This window comes from Octodon degus, unplaced genomic scaffold, assembly GCF_000260255.1.
Source record: "Octodon degus isolate 3935 unplaced genomic scaffold, OctDeg1.0 scaffold00094, whole genome shotgun sequence".
Taxonomy (NCBI): Eukaryota; Metazoa; Chordata; class Mammalia; order Rodentia; family Octodontidae; genus Octodon; species Octodon degus.
Genome location: NW_004524670.1, coordinates 1,425,732 through 1,436,372, shown reverse-complemented (window position 1 = coordinate 1,436,372; position 10,641 = coordinate 1,425,732).

Below are 10,641 nucleotides of genomic sequence, written 5' to 3'. Positions count from 1 at the left end.
ACGGGTCTGTGAGGGAAACCTGATGAGTCTATACCAGAAGGCTCAAAGATCCAAGGTGGAGACTGAAGAGTCTGAGCTACAAGCCAGGAGATGATGTTCAAGCTGACTGCAAACACCATGACTCCTTGGAGGAAATGCAATGCTCCATCCTTCCTCAATTCCCTTTTATATCCTTGAAGTGATGAGTCCTCTAGGATGGGTCTCCACCCCTTAGGGTGTGGAATTGCTGAGCGGATTTAGTTAAGCTTTTAACTTCTCAAGTTGACACAATGTATTAACCACTACACTTGTAAAGTGTTTACCTTTCAAATAATACTCTAGAAACTAAAGGTGCTAAATCTTCAAGAAAGTAAATGTAGTCATTCATCACAGCAGTAAAAGTAATTCTATTTACCAAATGTATAGAGTTTCGAAGTCAAAACAAAAAGTTAAATCCAAAGAAAGGGAAAACATTGTCAAGAATCAAAACGTAAAATTGATTTACATACTCATGTATCAGAATAGACAGAGACACTCAAGGAATAACAGGACATATCAAAAAGTATAACAAAAACCTGTATTTCCTAGGGGCTTTATATTGGCCAATTATAAAAATTGAAACAAATGAAAACAATGGGTTTTAACCCATTTAATAAAATAAGCCATGAGTTCATAATACTATTAATTAATTGGAGAAGAAAATGTTCTTCTTTATAGTAGAATGCCAGGTGAATAAATAAAGAAGAAGTAATTGAGGAGAAAAATATCAGTGTGTAGAAAAAAGTATTAGGAAAACAATTCGATGAGTAATGATAAATCTCTCCTAAAATAATTAACTACAAAGCAAAACATAATACAATTACAATGGAAAAGTCTAGCAATTACCATTTTAACCAAGTGAACAAATCTGATATCACTATTATTAGGATAATCTAATATCATATTATTCTTGGATATGATGTAATGAAAAGGATCTCATATCTTCTGTGATGTCCCTGCCAAAATTGTGTAACTTGATTCGAATCATAAGGAAACACATACACGGACATACAATGGCCTGTATTCTTTTTTTTAAATTTTATTTATTTATTTATTTATTTATTTATGTGGGGGGAGGGCAGCTCAGCCCACCAGGGGGCGGGGCTGGCTGGCATGTGGTGCTGGGGGATTGAACCACAGTCCCTGTGCTTTGCTAAGCTTGTTCTAAGTAGGTGTTTTAGACCACTGAGCCATCTCACCAGCCCCTGGCCTGTATTCTTAAAAATTTCACAAGTTGGGCCAGCAAGATAGCTCCACAGACTAAGTGCCTTCTTAGACAATCACAAGGACCTGGGTTCAATCCCAGTACCACATGCCATGCCAACCTTGCCCCTGGGCACACTGAGCCAGCAACTGAGTCCTGATGTGGTGGCACACACCTGTAATCCCAGCTCTAGGAGGCTTGAAAACAGGATGATCACTATGAGTCCAAGCTGCATAGTGAGATGCTGAACAGATCCAAAAGAAAAAAAAAATCTCATAGGCCCTAAAGACAGATAATAAAAAAGCTGTTTCAGGTTCAAAGAGCCTATAAAGATATCTAAATGTAATAGGGGGACCCTGTACTATATGGAACTAGGAAATATATGCTAGTTAATGGCTTTTTAAAATCAATGAACAAAATTTGAGCATAGGCTTTAAATTATATTTTATCACTATAAAAATTCCTGATATTGATCATTTACTAACATTGCCCAAGAAAATATTCCTCTACTTAGGAAATTCACACTGAAGGATAGAGAAAATGAATAGTTTTCAAAGTTATAGAGTAAAATTTACTGTACTAGAAGAGAAGCATAACTATCATGAAAATATTAATATTTGATAGAATACAGAAATAATTAAGATTTATGAACTAATAGAAAATACCTAAATATGGACAATCCTAAGAGAATTTTTTTCTCTTTGGCAAATGGGACTTTTATCAAACTTATAATATTTTAAGCCAAAAAGAAAACATCAGTAAATTCCAAACAAACAAGAGCAAAGACCATATCTGCTCATAAAAGTAGAATGAGAACAAAACCCAAAGCTCTTAACATGCTCAGAGAAGAAGTTTTCTTTCAACACAATACCGGCTGTAATAGTTGCCTCACTGCTGCTATCAAATATCTGATGTTCACAACTTAACAGAAAAATAGTTAACTATATTCAAGTACCTGTATTCATCAATAAATAATATTGCCTCTTCCATGCCCTTGTTGTACTCCCCTGAATCAGAAGCTCTTGATGAGAATGGACTTGAAGGAAGTCAAGGTTTAAGCTGCCAACAAGGACCAACAACAAGGGCTGCAGGCGAGAGGTAAAAGGACTGATCCTAACCCCAGGCACCAACTCAGCGCCAGTACAAAGGCAAAGCTACAGCTGCTGACCTGAAGCAGAACCAACACAGGAGACAACTTTCAGTGACAGTAAAACCAGCAACACTCAGAATTAGTGCGAGGCTAAGTCTGAGGAACAGGGAACCAGAAATTTGAATAGATTTTTTTTCACTCGAATTACCTTGCTATGAATGCACTAGAGGCACCGATGTTCCTACATAAATGTTCTGAGAATAGAGCAGAGGGTGTTTTCCTTCTAAATATATATGATCTAAACATAACAGAAAAGACACATGGTGCCATTTATATCAGGAATTGTCTGTACAAATGCAGTCTCAATACCTAACAGCATCTTTTTAAAGCTTCATTCATGTACAGGCCTCTGCTTTCTGCTGTGCTAATCAATCCTCCAAGTTGGCGTCCATACATCATTATAATAGAGCCATTCTAAACTGAATTCAATATGGTGACATGTTTATGTTTCTTTTATTTACTTTAAAAAACATTATGGAAGGTGCATTTATTTTGTAATGCTATTAGCAGACTGCATTGCAGCAAATCTGTAGATAATTCCTTCCAAATGAAACAAGGAACTCAAAAGCTATAACAGAAAAATGAACAAATGTGACTGTACTGACATTTTTATTCCATATATAAAAATATACCATAAATCAAATGAAAATTACTATAAGGGTAAGACAATGTTTGTAAAACATTATAGACAAGACATTACTAGGAACACAAAAGTGAAATTTTTAAAAAAGTATCCAATCAATTAAGGACAATTCTTTCACTATACAAGTCTCTAAAGAAGTAATGTATTTGGTGTATTAGTATATTAAAGGAAACTCAATCACAAAAATAGTCAAGGACATATAAATTAAATAACTTTGATGAGCCATATTTTATCCATTAGGAATTTTGGGTCATATACATACTACACTGGAAGCACCAGAAATTAGTTGCTGGCTTACTCTGTAATAGGATGAGCAGCTTATGTCATACTATGAGCATAAAAGCACTATAAAATGAGTACTTCCTCTGCTGGGAAGATCACAATAGGTGCTGAAGAAGAATGTCTTATCTGAGGCAGTCTTCCATCATTTCTACCAAGGCATTTGAGTGAAAAAAAAAGAAAACAAGACTCAGACCTCTTGACCCTCAAGAGTAGTTGAGTCTCACTAATCAATCCTGATCAAGGGAAAGCAGAGAAATTGTATTTATTTTCATTCCATTTTTAAAATAGTCTATTAAATAAATTAATGAGAATATATACCAACCATTAAATGTCATATAAATTATAGGAGTCTTTCATCAGATACGGTACAAAACAGGCAAGAAATGTCAGAAAAATTTGCAGGATAAATGCTATAAATTTCAAGCAAAAAGAGAGAATCAAGAATTATACAAATAAGGGGCTGGCAATATAGCCCAGCAGACTAAGGGTTTGCTTAAGTAAGCACAGGGGCCAGGGTTCAATCTCTGGCATCACATGCCACACAGGCCCTACCCCCCAGCACGCCGATCTGGTGATGGAGTGCAGGTATGGTGGCATACACATGTAATCCCAGCACCAGGGAGACAGAAATCAGGAGGATCACTATGAGTTTGAGCTGTTTAATGAGACCCTGCACACAAAAAAAAAGAATTTGAAAAATGGTCAATAATATGAGATGCAAGAAAAGTATATGTCATATATAACAATTAGGAACTCATAGACAACTTCAGTAATAACTTTAGCAGGGAAGTAGAATTAAAGAATAAATAAAAATCTATCAATTACATTCCTAGCTATGCAGCAGAAGCAGAATTTATACACAGATAACGCACACAATGATTGTGTTAGCCATAGAGAGGGAAAACTGCAAATAACTCCCATGTCATGCAAAGAGGAATAGACATATGAACTATAACCAGGAGTAATAGCACAGAAAATTCTCAGACCTATAAGCAAGTCACATCAGACTATGCAATCACCCATTTGTATCTGGGACTTCTGAAAATACTTTAAAAATATTATGTCTATACTAAACCCAAAGAAAACTCTACAGACAAAACCTGCAAGCTTTATAGAATTTTTAATCTCATTTTCTATGCAAGTAGTGTTGTGAAACAACTATTTATAGAGCATTGACCTTGTTTCAGTATTATAAGTAATCTAGAAATGGTTTAACTACATGGGAGGATGTATTACATCCAAACACGAGACCATTTTATACTAGGGGTTTAAACGCCTATAGATTTTGCTATCTAAATGGGATCCTAGAAAAAATCCCCCATGGTTATAGAGGGATGACTATACATAGGCTAATGTTTTTAAAAACATATATATATCTTACATATACATAATTTGTATGTATGTATAAAATAGGGAAAAGTTTAAAAATGGAAAGTAGGATGATAGTCACTTTCCTTGTTTCATGTTGCTTCTCTACTTTCCTGTTCTAGCCACTGAGCAGCATGTCCTTGAATAAGAGATTTATATCCAAGGAGAGATGGCTCTAACAGTGTAGTGAGCTATTGAAGCAACAGTTGTAGAGGAAGTCAAATCTCAAAAGAGAGAGGTTAGGAATTTGCTTTTGTCTTCACTTTCTATTATCTACCTATTCCTTTTTTCTTCAAAAAGGATAGATTTCTTTTTCCCTCATGGTTTGAAATGATGGTCTGGGAGCAGTGTATGGTATCATAATGGGAGGAAAACTACGTTTCTCTCTCCTGAGTCTAGGATCAAAATTGAGCTGCTGCGACTGCTACTGCTATTTCAGGACATATTGTACACTGGACTATTTGCTGAGATCTGTGGGGTTTGACTAGTTGGAAGAAATTCAGAACATGACAGTATGCCCACTAGAACAAATTGATCTGTTCATAGCATATTAGTAAGAGGAAGGGAACAAAATCAGGGTTAAAAGAATGTTGAACAAGGGTCCACAGAACTTTTCTCAGTTTGAGAATTTACAAATTTTACTCAAGAATGAAAATACAAAGGGCAAGGACACCTGGCTATACTGGTGAGCTGTTCCTGCTCTGCTGTATTTTCAAAGCACTGGAGTGAAAGCATAAATGAGTTATCAAAAGCTTTCTGTCCTTAATGACTTTTTGTGTATTGGAAAAGTCAGAATCGTTCTGCTCCATATATCATGGTTGCTTCTAAATTGGTTTTAGTTGCATGTATATTATATCAACAAGACTTAATCTAATTTGAATCCTGGAGTTTACAGGGATGTAAGTGTACAGCTGTCTTGATAAGCTGACTATTTTTGGCAGGATAAAATATCACCCAGCATCTCCTTGTTGGACCAAAATCTTGAGAACACAGAGATATGAATCATAGCCTAAGTAAACACTCCGTTGCAACATTATATCATGCTAAAAGTTGTAAAAACCTCATAATGAGTATCAGGATAAAATAATTCATTCATCAAGACTTAAAATCTGTTTGCAATGGGAATAACTAGTTCCTTAGAATATTCTAAAACGCATATTCATATTCACATTTGGATCCAATTGCTTCAGCCTTCTAGATTTAACTCATGTAGACATTCTTAGGGTGGTTTGATCAGTATCCACTGTTGCTATTCTAATGGAGTGAAGGACACTGCATACAGCACAGGCTTTGCTCAGACTTGAAGTCTGATTCTAACACAATTGTAACCTGCAGGTGGGTGACTTAATAAATCTTTAACTGTGCTCTTTCCTGAAAATGCACCATAATGGTCCCACTCAACAAAATAAATATGAACAGTCAAATCAGTTAACAGTTCTAAAGTACCATTTTAGTTGCATATTTTGAAATAGGATATGACCTAAAGATGAAAATGTAATCCTATATTTATGATGTGGGGATAGAATAAAATACTAAATTTATCCAGAAAGAAAATGGGCTTCTTGTTCTTACTGAAACCTAATTAGGATTATGCTATACAGACAACAAGGGCATATAGTGTGGGAAGGACTATTTTTTTTCTCCAAGTGTAAGAATTTTTTTTACCATAATTTAGAAAGTTTTCTAAAGCCAAGTATGGGAAAATGCATCTTTAAAAAAATGTTAGAAATAGCGTCAGTTCCTTGAATCAAGACATATCCTGCTGAAGAAACTTGATTATTGTGGTATGATTTCCACTTTCTTTATCTTTTCCATAACAGTAAAAAAATATAAAAACTCCTATGGATCACCCTTCTTAGGGTTGAACAGTGGCCACCCTTCAACCATAAATCTAATCCCAAATCCTATTTATTAGACATTGTACCACCTCTTTGGCAGTGTTGCCAGTTACTAGTTCATTACTTCTTTTTTTTTTTTTTTTTTTTTTTTTGCACCTATTGCACTCTTCATGACATACTCTGAGATAACCAGTGTAGTTTCTTTAAGCACCACCTCTTTAAAGTGAACATTGTGTTCAGTTCATGTCCAGGGTGCTGGAAAGACATAGAAAAGGAAAAGGCTGTCCTACATTTTTCAGTGTGGACTGGGATTGAGTGATGTGGATGTGACAATACTCAACGAAGCAATTCCAGCAGCCATAGATTCAAAGCCCTGTTCCTCTGCAATCTAAAGCTCTCATGCCTGGACATAATCCCAAGGTCTCCTGGCCTCATTGGTACCCAGTTACTCCTACATGACCCATATGCTTTCGAGAGCTCTTGCTCTTCACTAACTAGCAGATTTCCACTGCATACTCACACTGGTGATTTCTAATCACCTTCAGTACAACTGCAATCTGGAGTGCTGCCTCCTGTGTCCCCAGAAACTCCAGAACAGCCTAGAAAAGGATTAACTTCTTTGGCAACTTATTAACTGACCACACATATTCCATCAAGGTCTGAACTTCTTCCAGGTTTACATCACCTTAGGTGCTCTTCTTCCACCTTGCTGTACCTAATAGAGATTTTATATCCCATTTCCTTTATACCGGTGGGAATTCCTTAAATTAAATTTCCCTTATTTGATATGTCGTGTGGCTTCTATCCTCTGATTAGGCCCGAATTTCTGTCAGGAATGCCCTGAACTTAGTAGCACTTTAGTTGCAAAGTAACACTTCATGTAGGGACTCTACATGACCATTCTTTGTCTGTATTCCATTTTTATGTACTACTTGCATTATCTTTGCCTTGAGCTCAGAATTTTTTTCTCTCTCTGCTCTCCTACCAATTACACTACTAGGCAATCTTATTGATTAAGTAAAAATTAAACTTACTGTAATTATACTATCATACACAAAATAATGATAAACTTGTATATACGGCAAGTACCATTCCAAGTGCTTTCCATATGTTATTACTTTTCACAACAGTTTTGAGAGGTGGATTAACCTTTACAATTTGAAACATGTGCAAAAGATGGATCTGAGCATTTTAAAGTGTATCACATAGTTACTGATGTAACTAAAACTATAAATATTTTTGATTCTAAGACTGTGCTCACTCCACTCTTGATGTGAATAAATTTTTTCTTTAAAAGCATTTAACAGTAGCCTAATGCTCCCTGGGCCAAAGGCCATTAGAACCCTGAACATGAAATCTTCTCTGCTCCTTCCTCCCCTGCTTCTCCTCACATCACTCTTACTGCTCGTCTAATAATACTTTCAAGTCTACCTTGAAATAGATACATTTATGCTATATACCTTGAAACCTAAGATTAAACCTTTTAAAATGCATTTATTTTTGTGGCCCCTCTTTTGCACTTAAACTCCTAGATTACTATTCATTTTTTACCTTTTATAGGAGGAAAACATTACAGATTTAAGAAAAATGACTCCCTTTAAGATGGTTTTTCCTCCCAAATACGATAATAATTCAAATCAAGGGAAGGAAGAAGATACAACTACAATAACCCCATGACTTTTTAATAAAGTAGGTTTTTTGAATTTCTGATAAGTGTGACAAAACTATCTTTACATGTACAGATATTAGGGTATTGTAATTTTTATCCACTACCAGAAATGGGGAGATCAGGCCTTTGATTTTTTATTAAACCACAAGATGCATGAGATTCTGTTTTGTTTCTTTCTTAGTATAATTTCAACACCTAGGACAGTGGCAGGCCCAATAAATATGTAACAAATAAATACACAAAGGCTGGATGTATAACTCAGTGGCACAGCACCCACCTGGCAAATGCAAGGTCCTTAGTTTGATTCCCTGCACCAAAAAAAAAAATGCATGAAGAAATAATTTTTGTAATAAGTGAAATAAATGTATTTTTTAAACGTATTTAGTGCAGAGTCTACAGGGTCTCACTACACAGATTGGACTCATAGTGATCCTCCTCTTTTCAGCCTCCCTCCCAAGCATTGGGCTTACAGACATGTTCCACCACACTCAGTCTCAGTCACCATCTCAGCACGCCCCAGGGTCCAGGCTGGCACAGCTTGTGGTGCCAGGAATTAAACCTCAGCCCCCTGTGCTCTGCCTAAGCAGGCCCTGTAGTCTGCTGAGCTATCTGGCTGGCCCAATAAATATCTTAGTAAGATTAAATAAAATGTTAAGTGAATATTTTTATGAAAAAGGAGGAAAGGAAAAATTGTCTATATATTTCTATCATATGTAAATGGATCACTTTCTAAGCCTAAACATTATATGGGTAAAAGAAGGTAAATATTTGGAGAGGAGAAATGTTTGAATAGAAATAGAAAGCTAATGTCCCACCTGTGGGTACCTAACTCACCTAGTTCACAGTCAATCACATATAATATCCTAGAGCATGGATTGGATTTATGCTCCAACCTGGAAGCACACAAAACAACAAACCTGAACATACATAAAAACAATAAATTTCAGGACACTGGATATTAGACAACAAAGAAGTGTCTTATTACATTTCATACTGCTATGCCAGAAAACTACATACTGGATAATTCACATGGTAGAAGTTTATTGTCATGGTTCTGAAGGCTGAACCAGTACCATTCCTGCATCAACCTAGGGCAGCAACAGATGGGATGTGGCAGTAGAGAAGAGAAAAAGAGAGAACACATCTCGAAGTCAAATTCACTCATTTGTAAAGAAACCATTCCCATAATAATAAACTCACCCCCTTGACAGTAACATTAATGTATTCATAAGGGTGGTGCCCCTAATACAAAGTTGCCCATTTTCCAACAGCACTGTGCAAGGACCACGTTTCTAGCACATGAACATTTTAAAACACTTTTGTTCCATACAGGAAAGTGAAGCCAGACAAACAGCAAATGAGTGACTTTTAAGGTTCTTTCCTTTTGCAAACTTGCAATAGATTTCATGTCATAAAGATCATACACTGGGATTTCAACCTTTTTACACTAAGCTTGTTTAAAGCTCAATCTTGTTGTTTTTTTTTTCTTTTCAAAGTTTTATTGATAAACATATAGCAATGAGACAGTTTCAAACCAAATCGAAAGTACAGTTTCAACAAATAATACACTGCATATATTCTTCTTAGTGGTTAATTGCTGTACAAGATGCAGACTTGTGATCCTACTTACAAACACCATTAGAAAAAATCATTCTATTCATTAAGAGAATGCAACTATATATCTATCCCAACCACTTTGAATCCACAGGTACAAAATGGACATTCATAGTTATACCCCAATTTTTTTAAGTTCCGTTGCTGAATATTATAGGTGTGTAAACTCAGCAAAATATTCTAAAAGAGTACAGAAGCCCATAATAGCATTGGGTCTTCTGTTTAATTGGCAATGTCAGAAATTATTGACCTGAGTCCCCCACAGCTCAACATAACAACATGGCTTTACTTCCTATATTTCATCTTCATACTTTTCTACTGGATGGTTAAGACCAAGGTAAAGCAGAACCTATGCAACAAGAGTTGTAGCTTTTTGGTTTGAGAAGGTCAGTGAAATGCCCTCAGGATTTATCCTGAGATCCTGTACCTCAGATTGAAAGCTCAATCTTGTGAAATGCTCATGTAAGTGCTTAAAATGTGCATATACTCTGCTCTTATTCTTTAAATTATTCTAAACATGACAATTAGATCTTATTCATTGAGTTGTTTAATTTCCTATCCTTGATGATTTCCCATGACGCTTTATTAATTGTTGGTTCTGTCCACTTCCTTGAGTGTGTGTTCAAGTTGAAACCTAATGATGACTAGCTTTATTGTGTACTACCTCCTTGTCTTTCTTTTTTTTTTAAATTTTATTTATTTATTTATGAGAGAGAGAGAGAGAGAGAGAGAGAGAGAGAGAGAGTGGTGTGTGTGTGTGGCCAGCTCAGCCCACCAGGGGGCGGGGCTGGCTGGCATGTGGCGCTGGGGGATCGAACCGCGGTCCCTGATGCTTTGCTAAGCTTGTTCTAAGTA